Below are 26,771 nucleotides of genomic sequence, written 5' to 3'. Positions count from 1 at the left end.
TTTTTTTTTTTTTTTTTATTGTTGCCTTTGTCTTGTCCCATTTGGTGTTGCAATTGTGTGCGAATTTGTTGCAATTTGATTTTCTATTATCGAATAATTTGTTGAAATTTTAGTCGAAGGAAGGAGCGAGCAACCAGCAACCAGCAACAGGGAAAATTAAATTGTGTTACATTGAATTTCTGGTTTTTTTTTTCCTGTTAAAGGGAAATAAAATGATGAACAGATGCTGGAATTTTATACGATAATCATCGTTGGGTATCATAATGCATAATAGCATTATAAAATTTCATTTTTAAATATTTTCATTAATTTCTAGACAATTGTGTTTAATTAAAATTCAATCAGTTCTCTCTCTATCTCTCTCATTTAACTTGATTTATTAGAAATAACTTATGTCCGAAAAAGCCTGTTAATTTGGCTTGTTACGATTGGAATTCCGCTCCTGTCAACGTCATTAAAATGCCAAGTCAAATGTGATTTCGCTGGGCGAAATGGAAATTGGAATGGGAGTGCCACTGAGGCAAACAAAGCAGGACCAAGCAATGAAATCTCTGCAGCAAACAAAATCAACAAAAATGCAACAAAAAAAAAAAAGAAGTTAGTACCGTAGGGATCAGAGAAAAAAAAAAAAGAGAAAAAGAAGACCAAGAGGCCGCCCGTGGAAATTGACAAAAGCAAACGAAATCAAAAAGCGAGAGACAATGGGCAACAGTATTGCATATTGATTGCGAACGGCAGCAGACCTGAAACTTCCCCTTCCCCTTCTCAATTCCCATTCCCCTTTCGCCACCACTTTCACCATTTCCCCTTTCGGCTTTCCACCCAGCCCCCGCCCCCCCCCCTGTTTTCCCAACACACGCTCTAACCCTTGGCAAATCAAATTGATTTGGAAATCCTTTTGGACAGCAGCGAGTGCAACAGAGAAAAGGAGTCCCAAAAAGTGGAGTTGGTGGGCGGTGATACAGTGAGAAAAGCACTAAAAGTTCTCTTAACTTTTGATTAACTTAATCTAAACTTAACTTAAGACTTAAATTTGATTAATTTTAGTATTTGCTTTAAGTGAGTAAGATGTAAGTTGCAATTAGTTGAAGTTATAAATAGTTAAAAGGCTTTTAAACTATTATTTACTTTTAAACTACAGTCCAATTTTCTCTTAGTGTAAAACTATGGGGTCCATGCAATGTCATGTCCCTTGACAACTGGAAAAATGTCTAACCATTGTTGTTGCTGGCTGCTCCGCTTCACTGTGATGTGATTTTTGGGCATTGCAATTTTCTAAGCGGCTTAAAGGTGTTCATTCCGAGTCATTGACTCGTCAGCTTCCCCACCAATTCAACCCCTCACCCCCTCAAACCTCGCTGAACTTATGCAATTTGTGTAGCTTAAAGCTACAAAAAAAAAAAAAAAAAAAAAAAAAAAAACAGAACAGAAAAAAAAAAATAAAAGAATGTCCCCAACGGCGAAAAAAGAGAGAGGTAACTAAATGGAGGTAACATGGTTTTTATGCGTTTCGATCTCTACATACCACGGTGGTTATGTTTTACAAACTGCGGGGTATCAAGGGTTCTATAGGTTTATCAAATATATAATAATAGTAAGTAATAAAATGGTTTTCATAGGAATTTTACTATAGTTTATAAGTAAGTATTAAGATGTTATTTTGAGTATTAAATTGCCATAGTTAAGTAGATAGCCATTGGTAAAATAAATATAATTTTAAGCTTTTAATTTAAGGAATTTTTATATAAAAATTGTATTCTTATTTCCAATAATACATTTCTTATATTCCTTTACTTATAACTTTACCAATAGATAAAGCTTATTCGTTTATATTTTTGTTTTATTGTTTGGGTTTTATATATTCTTTTTATTGGCCCTGTTATTTTTTTGCCCCCTTCCCCTCAAACTGACCACAAAAGTATATTTAAAATACTGTAGACAAGTGTAAAAAGTGGCAAAACGTTACGCGGTTGCATTCGATCGTTATGTGGTTCGGTTTTTGTTATCCACTGCACCGCCCACATTGTGGTTTGACAATTTATGGAGCTGCCCATACATTTTCCAACCGCCCACCGAAAAAAAAAAAAATTGCAGAAAAAAAAAAGAACAAACGAATTGAGAGAAATTTCCATTGCGAAAAATAATTAGAAAATCGTCTTGCAGGCCAACAAAATTGCATGTCAATGCATTTTATTTAGTGTTTGTCCATTAGAAGCACACAGATGGCCAAAATATGTTGGAAATTATTTCTGTTGCACAATTGCGGCAACGAGGCGTATGTGTAATATTTCAATCGAAACAATTCAATTCTTTCCCCCTTTTTCTTGGCTATTACGAAACAAGCTCAGCAGTCATGCACACTAAACTCTTGAACAGAAGTTGAGGAAAATGTTTGGAAAATCACTAAATTGTGAAAGCATTCAAAAATTTGAAAGAAAAAAGGAAAATAAATAGAAAAAAACTCGTTTACCATTGAAATTAGTAACGAAATACCAGAATTCAAATGAAATAAACTTTAAAAACACAATTTATAAATATAACTATATGGAAAAGCGCAATATTAAATTAATGGCACATTCAATTTGCTTGAAAACTGTAAATTACCGCAAGGAAAATGTGCGGGAAAAAGTGTGTGGGAAAAGCACTAAGCCCGCTAATTAGTCAAAGGCAAAAATTGTTTGCAAATGTTTGTCGCAAATAGATAATTGCAGCTGCGGCGAGATGTTGGGCGTTGGGTTGGGATGGGTTGTGGGAGTTTGTCGAGTGTAAATGCTGTGGCAACTTATGCCGCACACGTTCGCCAGGACACTGGCTTAATATGACATGTGGGCGGGTTTATTCCGCAGAAGTCCTGCCGCAGACAGAGAAGCCGCAAGTCAGCAGCAGCAGCAGGAGCAGGAGTAGGAGCAGTACCAGAAACCAGCCAAACGGTGGCAAAGGGAGGTGGAGACAGGGACACCTTTGCATGTCAAAGCCGCCCACAAAACCCTAGAAAACCAAACTTGTTCGTTGCCAACAATCTCAAGTTTCCCGCTGAGATAGCCGGGATTTTTCCACATAAAAAGGGTTGTCAGTTAACTGTCATTCATAAATTACATTTTAATTATTAAATAAATTTCAATTGACTTTATATTTATTACAAATATTTAAAGAGTTATTTCGATTTTAAATTATTAAAATATATATAAAAGTATAGAGCATGAATATCAGGCATTGAAACGCAGCTTTAATAGTTTTTGTTATATTTAAAAATTTCTTATATAAAGGGAAAGTAAATTTGAAAGTAAATTTTTATTTTATTGTTTTTGGAATGCAAATAATAAACATGGTAAAAATTCCACACATCAAATCAAAGTCTTGGCCCTAAACGAGCTGAGTACTCAGCACCCACATCTCCTGCAGCGTCATGCCACAACCCCCTCTATGAAGGAGGCAGAACCACCACCCCATTCTCTTCCCCATAACCATAACCATACCATTACCCATCACAACCCATCCCCTTAAGGAACCCCGGATCTTGGCTGCTACGTCGTCGTCGCTGTCGTGAAGGTGTCGTGTTGAACATGTTAGGTGTCTTGTCGCTTATCATGTTAAGTGGGTGCACCCACGACTACGTGCCCGGCATGTGGAGAGCATAGCCCCAGCCCCTACTCTCAAGAAGTGGGGGCGGCTACGACGGCGGCGGCGGAGGTGGCGGCCATGTGTCTATGGTAATTTTCATAGAAAATATGTAAAATTTCCAAGACGCACAGACAGACAGACAGTTAAAGAAAAACAACAAAAAATAAGAGCAGAGCAAGTGGGGAAATTAGCAACAACATTTGCCACTCATCTCGATACTAAGTACACCGGAAAAAACAAATTAGAAATACAAAAAAAAATATATTTACTACTCAAATACTTCGAGAGAATTTCTAATTGTTTAAATTCCTTTTTAGAAAAAAACAGAGAAAAAAAATATTTAAGAGGCGTCCCAAAAATCGAATTTAAAACTACTTTTCCTTTGTCAAGAAATTCCTTTTTTTTACCTCTATTTTGGGACAGTGTACTCTTGAGCCTGACGCTCCTTGGGCCTTCTGTCACTTGGCCTACTCCTGGCAGCTAATTTCTTTTTAAAGTGCGCGACTCTGGCTCCTTGGGCTGCACGGTGTGATGATGCTGCTGATGCCGGGACAAGCTCATTTGCACCTCATTAAATGCTGCCACTCGACCCGATGACGACAACGAGTGGAACAAGAAACGACAGCTAAATCAGTGCCCAAAGAATACGACATACTCTTGTAAGCATAACCATACACCTATGTAACACCAAAAGGCAGGGGGCTTGTTTCTTTTCAACGGCAGGGCTGAGGGAAACCCGAGCCAGTGTTTACATCTCGCGGGCTAATGAATCCTTATCCTCATTCTCATTCCCCAACCTTGTTTTTAGGAGGATCGTAGGATGTGTCAATTGATGGAATTTTACGACGTGACAAAAAAGCAACATAATTGGCTAGGTAAAACAATGTTGTAATTCCCATATTAGCAGGTCTTACAAATATACATTAAACGTAGATATTAACATCTAGTGATCTAAGGAAGCGAGATACATTTGTGAGCTGTTGTTCATCTTCATTAGAAAGTGAAAGGACAAAGCTAACTTTGTCACATTTACAGCGTCTAAAACAAGGCGACAAAATATGTTGAATTCGGAAACTTTAATAAAAAGAGTGACTGGGAGTAAGAAATAAAATTCGAGAAAACAGAATGGAATGTATTTTGATGAAATAATAATGATAATGTCTATAACTTACAACTAAGAACAATTATTCACCAAATTATTTGTCATTCATAAGAAAGTAGGAGAAAATATTTAAGACTGTGAAATATGTTTAAAATCTTCGAAAAAATATAGAAGATATAGATATAGAAATATAAAATAGAAAAACATTTCAGGGATAACTGACCTTAAATATCCGTATTATTAAAGATGCTGTTTGGAATTGGTTGATTGTTGAGCGACGTTTATAAGTTTTTCTATATTATTTATGCACCTTAACATCGTATCATCCTTTTTTCGTATGCAATTATCATAAATTCATTTCACTTTTTCACTTTCACTTTTCACTGAAAAATAAAAACATTTAACATTATTAGAATTTATACGGAATCACATACTTTAGGATCACTCACCTTAAGGCAACATGGTACCACACACAAATGCAGATATCATACATTCATTTCACTTTTTTACTTTCACTTTTCACTGAAAAAAAACATAAATTATTATTAGAATTTTTAAAGAATCACATACTTTAGGATCACTTACCTTAGTTTTTAAATTGATTCAGCGCAGGTTATGGAACTTCCTTCGAAGTTAAGTTGGTGTAGGATCAATATAATCCTAGACTATTGCTTTAGTTTGGGGAAAAAGATTTTAAGGGGTTCTAGCCTTGCAAAATTTGGTCAGTTGGTTGTTCAAAACTAATCATTACTTTTCTGATCTGATATGTACAAATCATATATGGTCGAGTTGCTTTAAGATTTGCCAATTTGCCATTTTTCCTCTAATTTAGCTTGAGGTACTTTTAGTGCGGTTACCTACGCCCTAAACTAACAGCTGACTATTCATGTAATGGACAAATTAATCGTCTCTCGTGAGATAATATCATCTCAATATATGTTGTGTTGCAATGGAAAAAAGTATAAAAAGGGCACTGACCTTATTTGATGATATGATGATTTAATGAATTGATGATTTGATGATTTGATGATTTGATGATTTGATGATATGATGATTTGATGACTTGATGACTTGATGATTTGATGACTTGATGATGTGTAGTTGACTCGTACGTAGATGTATGTAGAATGTAGGTAAAGTTGACTTATCCCACGGGGCACCGATTACATAGTTCGGCATGTCCCACGGGGCACCGATTCATAGCTCGGCAATTAAAAATTGATCATTATTAGAATTTGTATTTTTTAAAAAGGTTAATTAATTCATTTCCACATACCTCAGGGTTCGATACTATTTAAGTTTCTTAATTATTGGTATAGTTTACCTCGGTTGAAGTTACAAAACTTCGAGTTGCCTTTATGGTGGTCATTGCAATATAACTTATTTGATTATATGCAATTTTTGATAGATAAATTTGGTATAGCAAATAGAAAAATTTAAGATTTAAAATTTAAGATTTAAAAGTTAAGATTTAAAATTTAAGATTTAAAATTGAATTTAGCATTCAAAAAGCTAACTCATATATTTATACAATATGAGCCTAAAGTTGACATGTCCCACGGGGCACCGATTACATAGCTCGGCATGTTAATTCGTCCCACGGGGCACCGATTACATAGCTCGGCATGTTGATTAGTCCCACGAGGCACCGAGTCATAGCTCGGCTTATAGCTCGGCCAATTTATCATTATTAGAATTTATTTAGAAACAGATATTTCATTGTCACTTACCTCGGAGTTCGATACTGTTTAAATTTCTTAATTGCCTTCTCTCGAATGTACCACCTTACGGCGGTTGCAGTCTCAATATATTCCTAGATTGGTATTTCAGTTTGGGGAAAAATATTTCAAAGTTCTTGTTTTGCGAAATGATGGTTGTTTATGGTGGTTTCGCATTTCAATAACATATATAGTAATTTATCTGACCACATGACATGTACATATATACGATCGGTTTTAAATTCGAAAAAGCTCCTACTCTATTTAGCTTGAATTTCTTTTGGCTGTTTGGCATTTTTGCATTTTGGCAAGACAAATAAAGTCTAAAGCTAAACTACCTAATTTCTAAACTAGCATCTGAGTATTCAATTATTGACCAAAATATTCGCATTTTAGTATAGTAATAATATAATGGGAAAAAGTATAAAAGGGCGCTGACCTTACTTTTGTTAGATTTGAAGATTATTCAGCATCGCATTTGACATTTTCGGTGTCCCACGGGGAGAAACAGGGCTGAAAAGAAGCAAAACAAAACTCGATAAGAACACTGAATAAAAGGGAAATTAAGGTAAGTGGTCCCAAAACATAATTTACATTGAATTGCTATGAATTAATATTATATTTATGTATATATTTAATTATGAGAGCATTTTCATATAGACAGAGATAGAGCAGGTAAATTGAGATGCTCACACATACAGTTCGATGGATCGCGAAGCGGATAAATATTAATACAATATAATTTAAGTGATAATCAAAAGGCTGCCTTTAGTTTTTTCAAATAGATGCATTTTCTTTTACCTCCTAAAGCAGCAACACTATATGCTTGTAATTCGTGTATCAATCCCACCATTCAAAAGTGACAACTACAACTCTGCAAAGCGCCAACAACAATGCCAAGTCGCTGACAACAGCAAGCGGATAACGGATCTTAATCGATCGCACTTTTTCGTCTACTCTTTACCTAGTGGTACTGGGAGTACTAATGTTTAAGACCAACTGTACAAAAACTGAGAGAAAAACCAGCAAGGAACAGCTTAGGGGCAGACCGAAAAGAGAGGATAACGGTTCTTTATGTTCCTTCTCCCCTCTTCTTATTAGGATGTTACCAAGGAGTGCTACTGTCTATGTCTGGCAACTGTACAAAAACTGAGAGCCTTCGTGGAGCTAAAGATGAACACGAGAAAGAGAGAATAACGGACCTGCGTTTTGCTTCTTCTCTCGCACTTTTCATGTGGATGGTATCTAGCTGAAAACTGTAAAGAAGAGCTTAGGGTGCACACGGGAAAGAGAGGATAACGGATCTTCGCTTTGCATCTCCTCCCTCACTCCTCTTTGTCACAGCATTTAATTCAATTTGGATAAAATATTTTATGGCCATTAAATATGATTTTCCTTATGACCCAATTTTCTAACTGGGATTACTTTAAAATTCAGAAATTTCACCACGCATATACTTTTTTTGTTCACACGTTGATAATAAATTACTTACATGTATTCACATTTTTTAGTCGCGTACACATACATTCTCACCTTGCCAGCGGATCACCATATGTATGTATGTAGTTGGGCATAAAAAATAGAAAAATTCACAATTAAATGAATATACTCGTATATTATAAAAAACTATAACACTTTTCCGCGATCACTTTATCTGCTTTTTTTCCGCACTTCTTCAAAGCCCAGACAATAAGTGCGTGTTGCCTAGGAGTGCACCGCTTCCAGACTGACAAGTGGTCAACCAAAAACCTCTGCAAATTTTGACTGCAGAAGGTTTTGCGAAAGAGACGATAAGCAGCGCTGCCAAAAGATCTTACTTCTGCTTCCTACTCTCAATTTTTCCTCTCCCCTTTGTCATTGCATTTCAAAACATACGCGATGACGTCATCGCCATGTAACTCTTGTCGAATTATTGATTTTTAATGCCATTTTTTTTTCGGCAATAAATCGAATTACTACTTGCGGTTTTTTAGCTGTAACTCGGCCAAAATAAGTCGTACAGCAAAAAGAATGACTGTTTTGTGAAGCTAATAAACTAAGCTAATGGACCTTATCATAAAAAAAATTGTACATTTTTTAACCAATTTTCTTTTTTTTTTATATAAGGAAAATGTTTGAATCATACATACATTATTACGGAAAATTACTAAGAATTTCCTTTAATAATTTTAAACTCTATTTAAATGATATTTAAATTACAAGCTCAATGAGTTGCTGATGTGTTTTTTTTTTTTTGCGAAAAGTGGGAGAACGGCGCTGCCAATAGATCTTCTGCTCTCACTCTCACTTTTTCCTCTCCCCTTTGTCATTGCATTTCAAAACATTCGCGATGACGTCATCGCCGTGTAACTCTTGCCGAATTACTGAATTTTAATGCCTATTTTTTTCTTGGAAGTAAATCGAATTATTTCTTTGGGGTTTTAAGCTCTAACTCCGCCAAAACAAGTCGTACAGCTAAGAGAATGACTGTTTTGTAAAGCTAATGAACAAGGCTAACGATCCTCATTATTAAAAAAAAATAATTTTTGGCAAGATTTTCCATTTTTATAAGGGGTAGTATAAAAAATTATTAGGGAAAATGGCTAATATAGAACCTATGTATATAAGCTATTCAAACCCGCTTAACCAAAAAATAAAACCAAACTGACCTGACTGTGGGGGTGATCTAAAAGTTGAGCATACCCAAAATGTATGACCATCATAGCCTCAGTTTTTAAAATAGAAGTCACCGGCAATTAGGTCGTATTTTAATTGAGCTGCATTGTTGCATCTGTTTGGCATCGGACCCTTGAAGTGCTCGACTCAGTGCCCACTCTACTCCACTCCAATTGAAACCACGTGGCCACGTGGAGGCCCCAGATCGCAATTATTATTATCCGTCCGTTGGACGGGCTGGGCTCGCGTTGCCCATTAAATCAAATTAAGTTAATTTGCCGCACTGCGCACACAATAACGTCATCAGAGAGCACCATACCACCGCCCTCGAGTGTGTCTGAGCACTGCTAATAAACGTCATCGATGCATTGATGCATGCCAATTAGCAGGAGGAGCTGTAAACTGGAAATAACCATCATGGACATGGAGTCACTCCTACTCCAGATCCCCCTACTGACTCCTCCATATTCATCCAACCAACCAACCATACATCCATCCATCTACTGATGATGCCGCAGCACATCATCTTTGGCACAAAAACTCAACTGCAATTGCCGCATTAATTGCAACTGTCAACCGGCTGTGACCCGCTTAACCCTTGACTGCCTGTCTCCGCCCTCGCCTCCTGCCCCCATTCTACTACTACTCCTTCTCATCCTGTCACGCATCCTGTCAACCCAGCCGCCTGCCTGATGGGAATCCTTCCGCCATCCTTTCGCGTAAATCCCCGCGGCCGGAGTCAATCATCCGGACAGACAGGCAACACGATTTTCAGTACAGTGAACCACCGAAGGAACGTAGTAATTATGGCCAAGGACCACAGTACATACTAGTGTATACTTTTTTTGTACTGCTGCCAAGGAAGTGCATTTTTTTCTCATCAATGGCTAATCATAAATGCCTTGTTTAAGTCATCCTCCACCTACGAGCTCTTTTAATTTCATAAACAAATATAAATTTAAACTGCTTCTTAATGATTTGAGCATTTAAGAAAACTGAAGAGAGTTGATATATGGTTTCGTTTTTTTTTTTTGCCAATGGTCTTTCATCCATCTCGACAAGTTGACAATCAACGGTCTGGTTTTGTGCATACCAGGACGAGGATAAAATGAAGATCATCCATCAGCAAATCATTGACCATCAAGGAGTTATTGTCCGGGCAGAGATTGTGCCTTACTTTATGTCCAGGCCATTTCTTTGCCATTTATTCTGAGCCGGGCTTTAAGTGTTTTCGAAGAAGGCGGCAATTGGGGGGCGGAAAACTTTCAAAAGCAAATTTCCCCCGAGGATCCGGGTATCCAAGGAGCCAGAGAGAGCTAGAGCTCCTCCTACGCTTCCTTCTTCTCCTCCTACTTAGGTTGCCGGCGACTATAAACGTCATCGGAATTCCCCAAAGCCATTAAGCGCAAATGTATGCAACACCCAAGCCAACCGGAAAAAAAGTGAAGCTCTGGCAAGCTGAACTGAAACAGAAACTGAAACTGAAATAACTGAAAAATGTGAGCTGGCATGTCCCGCCAATATCTCACGCCCGTTCCCCGCCCTCCAATCTTGGCAACACTTCATTAGCAAGCTCTGGAAAAAAGCACCAGGACCTCTTACTACTACTACTTCTACTCCTTCTCTTTCTCTCCCGAATCCTCCTTCTACTCCACCTCCTTCTCAATAATTTCATTTTGCAACACTATTGGCTCGCCTTGAACTAAAAAGTAATTTCATTGATTACCAGCGAGTCCTCGCGCAGAAAGGATAACAAGCCAAGCCAAGCTACCAAACGAAAGCCCTACACTGTTAATTAAATTTGAAATATGTAATCAGGTTAAAATTAGAGATTTTGGGGTAATAATTATGCCTTTAACTATTTGGAAAATCTATCTACGTACTAAGAAGTAAACTCCCTTGAGAATTGGTTTTAAAAACACTGCCTTTCTTGGTATTAATTAACTTATTTATAAAACTCTTAATATTTGTGTTGTAAGAAAGCTTTTTCACAATAAAAATTGTACTACGAATTTACTTTAGATTGTTTTTAAAAGTTTACTTATTATATAATTATAATTAATAATCCGAATATCATATTTCTCACTGAAAGGAAGTGAAGTGAAGAAAATAAAGTGAAGTGAAATAAAATATTTAATTTAAAACGCCTTTCCTAACAGTGTAATCAGCCAAAAGCCAAGCCATAACCAAACCGAACCCAAACAGAAGCAAAGCGAGCAACGACACCAGCCACTTGGGATTTTGTAGGGGAATGGATATTGGTCTTGGTTCTGGTACTGGTCCTGGTCTTGCGCTTCCCTTGTCCCTTCCTTCATACTCCAACGCCAACATTTCGTCCTGTCAGTGGCATATTGGAGAGGGCTCCATGACTGCGGTTATTTCGGAATGGTTGGGGATGCCCCGATATGGCATCCATTGTTGCGCTGTAAGTAGCACTTTCATAAGCAAACACAACGAGCGCAAATCAAAATCGTAAAGCGTTCGATTTCTTAAGTAAATCAAATAAAAATAAAACAAATCATCTATAGACTTCAATAGACACTCGCACATTGGCATTGACGTTATAAATATATATCTTTAAGAATTGGTATCCACCAGATATTGGTATAAGTTAGAAATTTGATACAGCAATTATATGAAATCTTTTATAATTAACATACATTATCATAAGAAAAGTTCTTAAATGAATATTACTGATAAAGCTTTTGATATTATACTACATTAATGCCTTAAACCTTGATAAATATTCAAGAAACAACTTAAGAAAAATATCTAAAATAACGATAACCCACTGTATTAAATGAATGGATGACTGACTGTCAGCCTTTGTCTGCCTGGTGGGTGACTTTCCCATCCAGTTTCCCTTCCTTGCCCTGCCCTGCCTTGCCTTTCCTTACCAATCCACCCACTTACTGGGCAATCAAAATGTCCTGCCCTTTCGACCCCTTACAGAAAATGAATGATTGGATCAATGACGATGAGTGAATGGGGGTTACTTTTTGGGGTTCATAGAGGGGCGAAGGTTGCGTCTTTGTAACTTTGAATGCCCCCAGTTTCCCTACGCGTCCGTCCCGCTACTCTTCCCCCTCAGCGATGTTTCCCCAGTTGTTACCCATTTTTCCCCCTTACTGAACCAACCATACAAAGCACTGTAATGGCTTTGTTGCCGTGGGAGTCCTTTTGGCTGTGTGCTCAAGCCAAGGAATCGTTTCCAATGCCTTTAATGATAAGCTGGCAGTTTTCCTGGCTATCCCCCCGGCTGGGTTTCTTCCTTCTAGCTGCGAAAATTAACTTATCAAACATACATTACCGACCCGAGTTAACATTTAACAGCATTAACGTTAACACACAACCGGCAACTCAAGTGGGGATTCCCCACATTTTCTTACCCAGCTATACCCTTTTTTCTTACAACTTGTACACAGAAAATATTAATAAAACTACCAAATCACTTCTTAAGTTTAAATTGAGAACAATCTCATACATTAAATGCTTTTGTTGAAATTTAAACAACAATTCTGATTCTTAGTTAAAAACTATAAGAGTTTAACTAGTTCACATTTTCTTGGAATTATTTCAAAGTTATATTATTATATTATTTATTTTTCCACGTGTGCCCCTTTTGCCAGCCAACAATCGACCTCAACCTTAACTAATGGCAGAAAACGTTCACTTCGAATTCCCCAAACAATTGAAAGTTGCTGCCGAGTTGCTGCGCCTGGCAGGGTCGTGGAAATGTGGAAAAACGGGGTCGGAAAAGCGTGAAAAAAGAAAAGCACACATTGCCTCGAGCTGTTGTTGGTCGCTGATTGAGTTGGAGCGCTACAGCTTCACTGGATAATGGATAATGTGAATCGCCCTCTACACCGACCAATGCAGGTTTCTCTAACTCAGATTTAAAGAAATATTTAACAAGATCATAAAATAATAATAATTCATTGCAAGTTGTATTATAACTTGAAGTTTCAGTTAAAAATAATAATTATCTAAAATAAAAACAAATAGGAGAACAAATTTTCTTCACAATTTCCCAAAAACATTCATTTCAGGTTCTTTGGATTTTTTTTCCCGTATGCTCACCATCTGCCTGCCGTCGAAATAAAATGATTTAATGGCCGTTGCCCGAACAATAAGTCTAAGTGCGACCAGAATGCCAGCAGCACATGGACGTAGACCCCATTTTGGCTGACTCCCCCCAAAAATTCCAATCCCCGAAGCTCCCCTTCCCTTTAGCAACAGAAATTATTGGAAAATTCATTAATAAGCGAACGGGAAATGGGAAAATTTGCGCGAACGCAGCTAAACAACAGAAACGCAAGACGACACAAACTGCACGGAAAACAAAAAGGGAATCTTATTAGTAAGAAAATAAATATTTAATAAATAAATAATTTTTACAAAGATAAATTTCTGCTAAATAATAGAAAACTTTCCTTTACAAAATTTATATATAGATAAATCCAAAAAATTATTCTTTTTTACAGTGTTAAATGGCGGAAGCGGAGATGAGATGAGGTTGCCAGATGGACAGACAGACAGTTTCGTTTAATTGCACCCACATGGGCGGCCTCACACACGCACACTCTACACACACACACACACACATAGGCAACTTCTGTTTTGTGTTTAGGCTGCATGAATAATTGCCAAACTGGCTTCGAAGGCCGCGAGGTGCATTTTGTTGGGGGGGGAGGGAGATTGGGGAAACTAAAGGAGGATATATGGGTAGATCCCACAGGACTCTATAGGACCCCACAGAATTGCCGAAAGTCGAAACGGCACTTAAATCATCAATGAATGAACGAACGAACGAGGGGAAAATGATACGAAAGGAAAATTTTTGGCAAATGAGCAAGCATTAGTGCATGGAAAATACAGAAAAGTGCTCACTTTTTTCCCTATAAAGACTTTGGAATATACAAATTTTATTCATATATCAAAGAAATATAAAAATATGAAGTAAACACATGACAAAATTTAATAAAAGGATTTAAAGAAAACGTCAAGTTAAAACAACGACAATGTAAAGCTTTTGGAATTGGGAAAATAAAATGAAGGAACACCTGACCAGCCAACTGACCAACTGGACCACTGACTGCTGACCCAGACACGGACAGGCAGGCCCCTCTCTTCAAGAACACAAAATTGTTGCAACATTCTTTCGAATTTGTTGCCAGTTTGTGGCCCAAAGGCGGAGGGCAAAGGTCACGCGACCGCAGAAGTATCACAATCCCCCAAAAAGCTGACCACACAGCACACGGGTCTGGTTCGGTCTGGTTTTGCGTCTGACTCCGGGGACTTGCCCCTATCACGAGGCCAAAAGTATCCACAACTGACTACGTGCCACATCATGCACTCAAAGAAATTACCCAAAAAAAAAACTATACTTTTTCTTGCAGGATAACTTTAAGTTAAGTTAACTCAAAACTGAACTCAAAACAGCTTGACTTAGCCTTAAAGGTGATAATTTTCTATACTTTTCAAAGACAATGTATTTGATTTTGAAATTCTCTAAGTGTGTTATTGCCGCTTGACTGCAGACACTTCTCTATATATTTTATTTGGTTTTATTGATTTTATAAAAAGGTTATATCTATGACTCCAACGGGGAACTCTAGGATGGGGAGAATCGGGAGCAGCCAAGTTGAGGCATTTTGGCTTTTAATTTCAATTTGACAAGCAAAACAGTTGGCACTTTTTCTCCCTCTTCGGCTACGTGCACATCGTTTGGGGAGCATGAGAAGTTTTCCGCTTTCCCCGCTTTATCGCCACCCATTTGCCGATATATTCCCGTTCGCATTAGAGTCGCAATTGAAGAACTCGACGTTTTACAATAACTCACGGCATTTGATGACGGCTCTTGGTATTCCCTATCTTTCTATATAACCGTAACGTACGGAACGGGAAAATATGATTCAGAAAGCTAACAAAATCTAACATTCACGTAAAGTATATTAAATATTATAAAATAATAATATTCTAATGAATAAATCCCATTAATAACTCGATTTTCTTCGATTTTTATCTTAATCTTAATATCTTAATTCGATATTTTTAAGGTGATTTTACTATCAACAGAAGTAACTTTTTAAAACCTAAAAATGAACAAAACTTAAGCCTTGAATTGTAACTTTAAACCATTTTCCGTTTTTAAATAATTTTTTTCTTATCAACCGGAAAATTAAGAATCGAGTGAAACGCACTGTCTCAGCTTTCTTTGGCCCCATGTACGTGCGTTTAAATCTTCGATAACTTTTCCGTCGGAACGTGACTAAAATGCAATGCGACCTATAGAGACTAGCAAATGTCCAAATGGCTGGGATATGTGTGTGCACAGCGCTCTGGTGGGCTTCTGTGTGTGTGTGTGTGTGTGTGTGTGTGTGTGTGGGATATGATTTCGGAATTTACCAAAAATGAACAAGTCGGGATAAGGAAATGGAATGGGGAAAAGAAGCTGAACCTAAACCTGAAGCCTGGAGCTGGGGAACACAGAGTCGAATGTCTGTCCCGAGGCCTTTGTTCCTCAAGCTCTCAATATATATATATATATATATATTATCAACTTTAGCATTTGGTTTAAAGTTACCCATTGGAATTAAGTGCAAAATGCCTGCGGAATCGTCAAACATTGATTTTTAGTGTGCCGTGTGGCTTCAAGATATTACTCAATAAAACCGATTGATAAACGAGTCTCGGTGAAAGGTGATTAAGTGGATGTGAATAGGATCAATTGCGGGACGATTCGGTTTTGGAATGGCAAGTGCTTAGAGGGCAAACAGAGAAAGTTGAGGGTGAAAGCCATACAACACTTCAATATTTCATGAAAAATGGTTAACTATTTTAAGAATAAAATCGATAAAAAATCTAAGCGATTTCTATTTGCAACTAAGTAAGCTACTTAATTACGAAAAGATCTTGGGAAATAAAGTAATATCACATTAAAATATAGTGATTTTTAGAAACCATATTTATTAGCGGGTTCCTGTACATTTTCAACTGTGAATGCAGATCTGCTAGGAATTAGAAAATAACCTCATCGAGGTATTACATTCCATACTTGGACGATTTTTGGCTTAGTTATAAACAAAATACTGTAATTTTCGGGAAAAATAGGAAGAAGAAACCCAATATTGCATTTTCTATAAGAGATAACATCATTTTTTTTCCCAAAAATTGCAAAAATTTTAAGTTATAAACTGTAAATGCAGTTCGTGTGGAATTTTAATTACGAATTCAGTCATGTATGGCTTTCCATATTCCGATAAGTATTGGCTTGGTCATAAGAATAATTCTTATTATTATTGGGCAACAATCTGGATTAAGAGTTTTGACAGATAATGGTACTATTTTTATCGGTTCTATACCTATAACTTAGTCAAAACAAGGCTCAGAGCTAAAATAAAGATACTTTTGAGCAGCGTTCTACCAAAATTAACTTTCCTCATCAATGGATTGACGAATTTGGGGATTTACATTTTTAAACAACATTTTGCATTTTTTGATAAGGCGAGAAACATTATCAAAATTTGCGAAAAATGGTTATAATTCTACTTTTCGAGGTGTAAATTCAAAATTCAAATTTGAGAAAAATGGTTAAAATTTGACATTTTTAACTTTAAATGCAGATTTACTAAGACAAGACAAAATTTAGAAGACAAGCTTAACGAGGTATTACATTCCGTTTTAGGACAATTATTTAGTTTTGGGGATCAGAAAAATACTGTGGTTTTGGGGTTAAAGTCAGGAAGAGTCAGAGTTTGAATTTTGCTAAGGGTTAACATCACCTTTTTTGGCGAAAAATTACAAAAACTTAGTGCTTTTACATTGTTTGGTTTACAAATTGAAAATAAATTCCATATTATAAATAATTGCTTTTCAATTTATTTTCTCACTGTAATTATTCTGTAATTATTCATAAATTTCCTTCAATCTAATTAAATTCCTTAACTTGCTTCTTGATCTTCCAAGAAGTTTTTACTCATAATCACTTGTTATGACATTTCATTCATGGTTTTAAAATCAATTTCTTGTTTACTTTGCAATTTCAAAGTAAATTGTGGCTGACTAATAAATTAAATAAAATATGTAACACACATTGTGGGCATTGCACAAGCAAAACTTCATTTAAATCGAACTTGTGTTTTGCATCGTTTATCTAATCAATCAACGTTAGCAAATTATTATTATTATTTAGCCAGAGCAAATTCCTTATTGAAACATGCATTTAAAATTCAATTTGGCTAGCCAGTTATAAATCATAAATATTGATTTACACCAGCCCAGCCCCGAGAGCCAATGAGGGGTTTGTGGCAAATATTACTGAAATTCAGCAGAGATTATCAATAGACCCCGATTTTCGTGGCAGTCGTGGGAGGCACTTAAGAGTCCTTTTCCAAATGTGCAAAGGACATATGTTTGCAGCCCAAAAAAAAAAAAAAAAAGAGTCAAAACATCCGTTTTGGAATCGAACATTTTTTTTTTTTTTCATAGAAACTTTTTAACTTCACAACTTGTTTCCGGATCCAAAGACCGCCTTCTCTAGCCTCTAAAAATTTTTCTGGACACAGCTGGCCATTAAATGCAATGCCCTCTTGCTCTTTTTTCCTATCCATCTCTCTCTCTCTCTCTTATTATAAACTGCTCAAAATGCCGAGAGTGTGTTTTTCTTGATTATTAAATCTTGAATTTATGTCTTGATTGATTTTATCTACAAAAAGAAAAGAACTTTAAAAACATATATATTAATATTTTAGAAAAAAACAAACAAAGTTTGCTTAATACTTTTATGTAGTTTGATTTATTTTCAGTGCATTTATCCTGGACAAGGAGCAAAACTATTGAAGATGGCCTGCAGCAGATGTGGATGTTGACATATATATCCTTCCATCTGAGTGTATGTATGTTTGGGTGGATATGTGTGTGGCTGTTGGTGTGTCTATATGTGTGTGTGTGCGTGTGTGGCTGTTGCCTGTGGGAAAATGTGCAAGGAAAATGCAATGACAAATAGGCGACAAAACGAAATGAGAAATATCCAAGGAGGAGCAAAGCGAGATGAAGAAATGCACGAAGAAGGCAATGTTCCAGCTGAGATTAGAAAAGCATTTGTTCCAATCAAAAAGCCAACAAAAGGGAAACAACAGAATGAACGAGGCCATAAGAGAGAAAGAGAGATAGTAGGGGGGAGGGGGACGGAGGGGTCTAGGCGATGCGAAAGAGACGGGTGACAAGGCCACCACCAAGGCGGCGTGTCCTTTGGCCCGGCCAAACAAAATGAAGGAACAAAGGACAAATGTGTGAAGATAAACTGCCGAGGCACGTGAATGTGGTTGACTCGCTGATGGAGGATCCAAATGGTTGTGAGGGGGGGGTAGGTTGGTTGTGTTGGAAAATGTGGGTGGGGAAAATGAATGAAAAACGAGGCGGAAGGCGGGTAGGGGAAAAGGTGCCAAGGCAAGGCCAAGTTTCAATTAGTGTTGCAAAACTTAATTAAGCCATAATGGTCGCAGCTATTCCACACTTTTGTCAAGCCATTGCATAAATAACAAGGACAGAAAAAAGTTGAAACTGACTGAAAACTACAAGATTGGAAAACAGGCATATTCAATTCCTTCATAGCGAAGGTCTGGTTTAAGTATCTTTTACGAATAAAAACCTTTATGAATAGAAATATAAATACAACTCGGAGAGACCTTCTCTAATCCTAATTTTATAATAATATTTAATATTCGAAGTTCCTCAAGAATAAGTAATATCTTAAAACCTAGACAGATTGCTATATTAAAAATAATAAACTTAATCAATGACCAAATCTTAAACACCCTTTACAGGGTATTAACCCATCAATCCAAACAATAGATGAATGGCCAGCTGACTGACTGGATGAGCAAGTGAATGGGTGACTGAATGACTGAGTGGATGGAGTGAATGGCAGTGGACAGGATGCGGCAGGCGGTGTCATTGCCAACTGCATCTGCATTCTCTGCAGCGCGATCTGCATCTTGGCTTTCTCCTATTGTTAAATGCATGAAAAATTGCTGACACGACGTTGGCGGTGGCGGCTGGATCCTTCAAGAATACACCGCCTGTCCTTCGGTATTCGCCTTTCCGTCGCTTCTCCACGGACGACCAGGTGCCGTAACTCATACGCCGCGTTGCACGGCAATTTATGGCCATCGACTGCAAATGAATAAAGCCGGTAGATCTCAACCCCTTATTTCACCCCAAAATACACTGATAGAAATTGCCAGCCATAATCAAAAATTAACTAAAATTTCTCTATCACTTAGGTTTCCATATATGTTCTTTAAGTTTTATCTACTTGCCATCTCAGTGGCAGAGAAAATGCATTTGACAAATTGCATCGGCGGCTGTTTATTGAATTACAAAGGTATTGGTTAATGGACACGGCCAAGGAAGATACCAGAGATGGGTGGCAAAATGGCAGGATGCACCAAAGAAGGCCACCTCATCAGCTGTGGCGGCATCCACTTCGGTTTCCATGGTCAATCGCCTTTAATTAACCAAGCGGCCAGCGAATTAATTAGCTGTAATGCGAATCCTACACTGCCCCCAAAAATATATTGATATATATTAAGTCCAAAGCTTAAATATCAATTTGTTATTATAATTTCTATACATTTTGGAATATTTGTTATAAAAATTACAATTTTTAGATTTTATTTTGAGAATCAAGAACCTAAATTGGGTGATTTTCTATATTTTAAACATATTTAATTCGAAACAAATTAACTTTCAATATGAATAATACAACAAATACTAAAATATGACATAAAAATCGTACTTAAATTAACTAATTCGATTATGAAATAAAACCCATCAGCTTGTAAACCCCTTTTCGCAGTCTCATTTTCAGTGTTTACCAGACAATGGCCACCCCCCCCCTTTGGAAACCGAAGCCCCCTATTCTTGTTGTTCAAATCAATTTGCTTGGCCTAACACGATGTGAACTATAGCGATTTGAGTTTAATTAGCAAAATCCCCCAGCTGGAGGGGAATTGTAGAAACGATGAGGAACACGAACGAACATGGAGGAGCAAGGCGGAACACGGAGGCAAACCCACGGACCTCGATGGACACGAAACGCCTCAGGTGGGACAAGAGCCATTTGCATTTAATGCGCCACATTTGTTCGTGTCTGTTCGCGTGGCCAACTCGATAGAAAGATGGATTGCGTATAATGTTAAGGATCCGGCCTAAGGACGAAGGATGAAGGATATTGCTGCCCAGTAACCAGAAAGATTAGGATTCCTAAGGGCTTAGAGGCGATTTCACAAATCCATGTCATCTATATTTAGGGATTTATATAACCATTTAAAGTAATATTGCTTACTTTTAGTATTAATGAACCTCTTTATTTGCTATATATATATACTTTCATTCCAGAGCTAAATCAATCTCTAATCCTTTTCAATACCAATAACAATTCAATCTGTTCATAGCCCCCAAACACCTTTTATTTAACTCCATTCACCTTTAAATACCTTTATTTTGTTTAACTTTATTAACTAAACAAAAGGCTGCGTGCGACTAAGTCGTCTTGAAAAAGGAAAATCTGAAAATCGGACGGTTCAACCAGCGGAAATGACTTAATAACCAATAAACTTTTGTTTTTATTTATTCGCAAATAAAGCGTTAAATCAGCATAATAATTAAGCGAGGGGGGAGGTCGGACAGAAAGCACGACGGCTTGGATTAGCGCACCGGCGGCGACTACTTTGCGGTAATTGAAGTTTTTGAATAGTAAATAAGCGCCTTGTTTAGCAAGTGCCACGCCCACACCGTTCTCACTGCCATACAAACCGCCCACACAATTGCTCATTGTTTTTTTGCCCACGACACGGTAATATATCAGGGGTCAGACTCGGCTGTCTGCCTTGGCTTGCTTTTCCACGCATTTCTCCCCTCGACGATAACAACAAATAAAATAAGTAAAATTAAGTGCTTAAGAAAGGATTCAATCGACGAGAAAGTACTGTAGAAAAATATAAATTTGGTATGAGATTTATATTTTTAATTACGTTTCCTAAAAGTTATTACAAAAAAACGGAAAATTTCACGAGACCTAAAAGGAACTTTGTATAAAAAATAAGGAAATTTCTAAAATATCTCAAAAGTTATTAAAAAATCCTAGCAAAAATTTAGTAAAATATATATATATATTTGTCTATATAACAACAAGATGCCTGGGTATATTTGAAATTGAATTTTGTATATTCGTAAAACAAGCGGCGGGCTTAATAAAAATATTTGCACAAACGTTGAGGCCAAAAGGTGGGAGCTGGCGCTGATTGTGTGCGGCTCACGTAGTCGAACCGCAATAAATATTGATGAGCACACAAACACAACATTAAAACATTGTGCGTAAAACGGACGAGGTCCTGTGAACAGGACCTTATATACACCAACCACACGTATCCCCGGGCTTCCCCTAATTTGTCTGCCACCCACCAAATCCCCGCCATTCCCTCCACCTCCTTTGCAGCAACAGTTAAAGGCAGTAAAATTTAATAACAATAATAATGCTAGTCCAGGAAATTCGAGGACTTCGCTTTATTTTTATGCCAATTGCCTTTGGGGGCGTGAGGGTTTTTGACCTCCCCTAGCCCCCCTCCCTCACAGGCAGAAAGGTTAGATGGTAAGGTGAAAGCTTTACGGGAATGGCCCGGGAAATATATATTAAATATTTACAGCCACAAAGAGGGGAATATGTCTTAAATTACACTCCAGCCAAATCATAGCTTAAATGGGTGGTTTCAAGGGTTTGTGAGCTTATTTAACTTAAAGTCTTTTAGATGAGTTTAAATTTCTTGTTTTGCTTTGCCCATTAAGTTAGTTATTTCGCAGTTTTTCAGTGCGGATAGCAATAGAAAAAGTATTCCTTTTTGTTATCTCTGATTAATTATTTGCAAGAAAATTCCCCTGATAAGTTGTTAAACCACCCTCGCAGCTCACAGTAATTGAATTGACCCAACTCAGGTGCGTGGGTGTGTGTGTGTATGTGTGTGTGTTTTTTGTTCTCTGTGTTTGTGCTTAGGGGTTCATTTAGTTGGCAATTTCTCTAATAGGTTTACACTCAATCTACGAGGCCACATGGTCCACCCTAAGACCCCACACCCCGCAAAAGTAGGCAATGGTTTTTTTTTTTTGCTTCTCTGATACTCCTTCAACTTGACAGGTTATTCAAGAGTTTTGGTTTCCAGCCAAAGATAGCAATGCGGATACAAGAGGTAGTGATAGGAGAGCCGGCCACAATTAATTTGCGGCTGGGCTGCAATTGATAATTATCGAAATAATTGATGTAATTGCCCGCGTTTGACCAAATCGAATCCCACAATCAATGTCGCCCCAACCGCACGTTGTGCGGCAACAGGAGTCGTCTTATTAAGTGCACTGAAACATAAATAAGCTGATTCTATATTATATAAAAAATTCTTAAAAAATAAACTAACTGTAAAGATACTTTTACTTATTATATTATTTCTTAATGATAAACCTTTTTGCTTTAGGTAATTTCCCATTTAACTAATAACTTATTCATATCTGATTAATTTTACTGTGTAGGGAGTAGGGGTTCTAAGGAAGATAATGAGGGTAGTGGTAAGGGGTCTTCAATTGATTTTGCTTTCTCAGCAGTTGTCCTAGTGATACAAGGCGGTAATCATCCAAAAGGTAGGGTAGGGATCTCGGGGATGTGAAATAGGTGGTACGTAGGAGGACCCTAACTCCCTAGCGACTCACTTAACATGCAACTTGCGGTCAGTTGACACTTGTCTCAGTTGTCTTTAATAGAACGTGATGTCTACAGTGAGACACAAAGTTAGATAACATTAGATAACATCTCAACACTCAATTGCTAAATTCAGTGTGTCGTGTGTAATATAGCATTGACTTAAAAGAATGTATAACAAGACATTTCCTTTAAATTTTTGCATAATTTCTTTCCATTAAATCATACAAATTATGTATCTTTCCTTTGACATGTCTATTTAGGAAAACCAACGAGTCATAAGTTGCAAATAGCAAAAAATTTTATACGAGTCAAGAAGCATTTGGAACGTCAGTTGTGAAAATCTGCGATAAATCCATCGGATGCTCTTCAATTTTTAAGCTGGCAAGTGCAATCCTTTTGCCCCCCCCATACCAGTCATACTTGCTTAAATGCATTTTCCAGCATTTTCCTCTCCATATGCGAGTGATTTTCCCCGGCGAGTAAAGCAAAATAAAGGAGATTTCAGTTAACAAGTTTTAGTCTCTTCATATGCTTTGACAAATCCTTTGGCTGTGGCAAGGACTAAGAATGAAATTTGTCTTCGGACAGGACAATTGCTAGCCCAGCCGGCAGAAATAAGGAAAAATCAAGGGAAGGTGCTGCAAAAGGCATTGAGTGGAAAGACGTGTTGGCCAAAACGGTCCCTTACGAGGGCGTTGGGATGTAGGGTTGGTCGACAGAGTATTCTAGGGTTAAGTGTGGCAGCATCAGGACAACATGTTGTTGCAGCACCAAATCCTGGGCTCTGATTACAAAGTAAGCCGTTTACTTTGCTGTATCCTCGAATGTAGTTTTGCTTTATACAATCAACTTGCTACGAGGACACCATGAATATAGTCTGATAAAGGAATAAACACACACTAATGGAATATAAACAATATATATATAATATGCAATATATATATAATAAAAAAGAAGATTGGAGACACGAAGTTCACTTGTTCAAGTTGATCATTCAATAAAGATTAAGTTCAGATTATTTAATATGGTTAAGTCTTACTAACTACCCGAAGCATCTTTAAGATTGTTTCCATAAATTTCCAATTTAAATTTAAATACCTCTTCCCGTTCTTCATTATCACTCTACTCTATAGGACCCAGTGCTTCTGATTTACTGCACCTTTAATTTATTTTTTGGTATTCTTGCAAATCCCTTGGCATCTTTTTCGATCTCCCTTCCCCCGGACTGCAAGTATCCATCGGCTTGGCGAACGTGTCACTTCCTGTCGACGTTCATCACCTACCCGTATCCTATCGGCGAAGAGTGCTTTGTTGTCCTTTTGTGACTTTATTATAAACAAATAGGAGTAAAAATTTCCTTAGCTCTCAGCGAGCTCCTATCGTCTGCTGACAATGACAAGGCAAAACACAGGATGCACACAGAAAAAGAGCGCACTGACAGAAATTTATGTTGAATTTAATATCCTTTGTATGCTTTACATATAATATTTTTAAAATCAAAATATTATTATAAAACATTAACATTTTCAACGAATTATTATACCGAAAAACATTGTTTTTGAATATAAAAACATAGATATTCTCCATTTCAATTATTTTCAGTGTATGACAAAGAGGTCGAGGGATGGCTGTAGGGCGTGGCGGTGGGCCAAGGCGATGAGAGGATGCAGGGCATAGCAAAATATTGTCGCCTGCAATAAATGCCAAGCATCCGCTGCGACAAGAAGAACCGGAGCGTCGACAGGAAGCGACCGAACCACCAACCGCCATTATGAATGCAGCGCCATTTTGTTTTGCCCCCTTCCGTCCTATCTCGTGTGTATATGTGTGTGTGTTTAAGTGTGTATGTTGGTTATACCCCCCGATGCGTATACGATAAATAATGCGACTTGGCAATTTTCATGGCCTGCCCTGGGTTTTATGCCTTTTTTGGGAGACCCAACTTTAAGCCACTCTCGATGTAAAGTTCTTTTTAATGGGTTCAAATATCTCTTAAAAAACTTAAAATCCATATATACTATACTAAATTCTACAAATTATTTAACCATAAATTTCTACAATTATGATTTAAAGTAAATATCACAAACATTACTCATACGCCCCATAGGACAGAAGAAAAAACATTTTTTAACCAGTATTCATACGAAATACGAATGATAAGAATGAGCTTTATGTAAAAATAGTTAAAAGAAGAAAAAACCATGATTACTGAAAATCTGTCAGACTTTACATTACTCATACGCCCCATTGGTTGCCAGAGTGAAAATTCCGCCCATCTATGAATAAAAATAATAACCCCCACCAGCCGCATGACATCCAACAAGTTTAATTAAAACATAAACTAAGAGCATAAACAAATGAATAATTCACAATATGATGAGGTGCACGCCCCACGTGAAGGACCCTCCTTGCGAAACCATCGAAACCAAACACTTATCCTGACCGCAACTAGACAAAAATTTGCATTAGCAAACAAAAAACGCAAAAAAAAAAAAAACAAAAGAACACCAGCATGGGTGTGGAAAAGGGAATTTTTTTTTGGTTTTTGGTTTCGTTGGTGTGACTTTTATGCAAATGGAAAAGGAGAAATATGAAATTTCGTTGCATAGTTTTGGGCGCGCATTTAAATTGGTGCGGATCAACCTTCGCATCCTTTTTTGCCATCGTCCTGCACTTGCAGGATGCCTTAAAGGCTTTAAAAGCAATTTGTCTACAGTTTTTTTTTTTTTTTTTTTGGTACGTGAAATATTTGGATATTTTCCTCTGCCAATTTGGGAAGTATGCGTGGGTATATCGACGTATTTTCAAGATGTTCTTGCAGAAAACTGTATGAAATTTAATTTTTGCAAGCTTCATTCCCTATTTGATTTATTGCTAAGTAATTGTCATTCTTAGAAAATAACATATAAGAAAAAAAATTAAGGTAAATGTACCTTAATCGTTAGAGAATGCAATTCAAAAGCAAAAACTTGTCCTTAATTTATTATTCTTAAAAAGAACAGAGGTAAAGATAATCTTCTTTTATAGGATACATTCAAGTCCAAGCCATTCTTTGAAAACTCAATTATTTATTATATTTTTTTAGTATCCTTCCAACCGACCATATACAAAAATACATATTTTTGGGTAGTTTTTTTTTTTTTTTTTTTGACGAGTGCGAATTTAATCAAAAGTCAAAAAGCGCACACACACTATCCTCTCCCGCCGCCCCTTTTGATTTTCCCAAAGCTATCGCTTTTCCCCCAGCTCCGTCAGCTTTTTCCACGAATTTTCATTTCTCGTTTTGTGCGTGTGAGCCTCTGACCCAAATAAAAACAAACAAAAAAATAACAACAGAAGTGGTAACTAAGGTGGGGACAACGCACAAAAAGACTCATCAAAAACTCATAAATTTGCAATTTTCGACACATGACAAAATAAATTGTAAACAAAAGAAAAGCGCGAAAGCCGAGAAAACTAACAAAAAAAAAAAAAAAAAGACGAGGACAATAACCTTGACTACCTATAGCAACATTTCCCCAACATATAGGCTTCCAGCTTGTTTGTAGTTAATCAATAGAACAATAAAGGACAAAAGGGTGTCAAACGCAAAGTTTTAGTTATGTTAAAGAAAGAAGAAGAATCCAAAAATAAAGGAAAGTGGTGTAAAAAAACAACATCGGAAGTCCCCAGCAGTTTTGGTTTTCTCCCTTTCCTGCAGCTTAAGTTTTCAGTATATAAAAAATATAAACAAAGTAAATAAAAAAGAAAATTTCTCTTTGCTCTACCCCCTGACCTATTCAAACTGTGAAAAATTGAAAAAATAGCCTTTGCCTCTTTCTTTGATCCTGTCATTTGCCAGATTCAAAGAGGCCAATCGAAGTAGGCTATTACCGATATTTTTCATACTTTGAATCAGTCCAAGTAGGTGTAGCTTATATTGAAC

At 37.0% G+C, this 26,771-nt stretch overlaps 1 protein-coding gene across 2 annotated transcripts in view; it reads right to left on the bottom strand.

Moving 5' to 3' along the window:
• Nucleotides 1-8,366, bottom strand: part of LOC108103336 — a 146,021-nt gene extending 137,655 nt beyond the window's left edge. Inside the window, exons 1-5 of one of the 2 annotated variants that reach the window (XR_001772217.1) lie at nucleotides 7,934-8,366; nucleotides 6,886-6,954; nucleotides 5,309-5,394; nucleotides 5,173-5,245; nucleotides 4,722-5,106 (exon numbers count right to left, since the gene is read on the bottom strand). The gene's annotated coding sequence lies outside the window, so the exon portion shown is untranslated. Of the gene's footprint in view, nucleotides 1-4,721; nucleotides 5,107-5,172; nucleotides 5,246-5,308; nucleotides 5,433-6,885; nucleotides 6,955-7,933 lie in introns of those variants that run through there. The other variant, XM_041818412.1, reaches the window with a different exon arrangement.
• Between the last annotated feature and the right edge of the window lie 18,405 nt (nucleotides 8,367-26,771).

This window comes from Drosophila eugracilis, unplaced genomic scaffold, assembly GCF_018153835.1.
Source record: "Drosophila eugracilis isolate 14026-0451.02 unplaced genomic scaffold, ASM1815383v1 contig_2161, whole genome shotgun sequence".
Taxonomy (NCBI): Eukaryota; Metazoa; Arthropoda; class Insecta; order Diptera; family Drosophilidae; genus Drosophila; species Drosophila eugracilis.
Note: the sequence above shows the minus strand (reverse complement) of the source record. Positions and strands in the feature narration are given on the sequence as shown.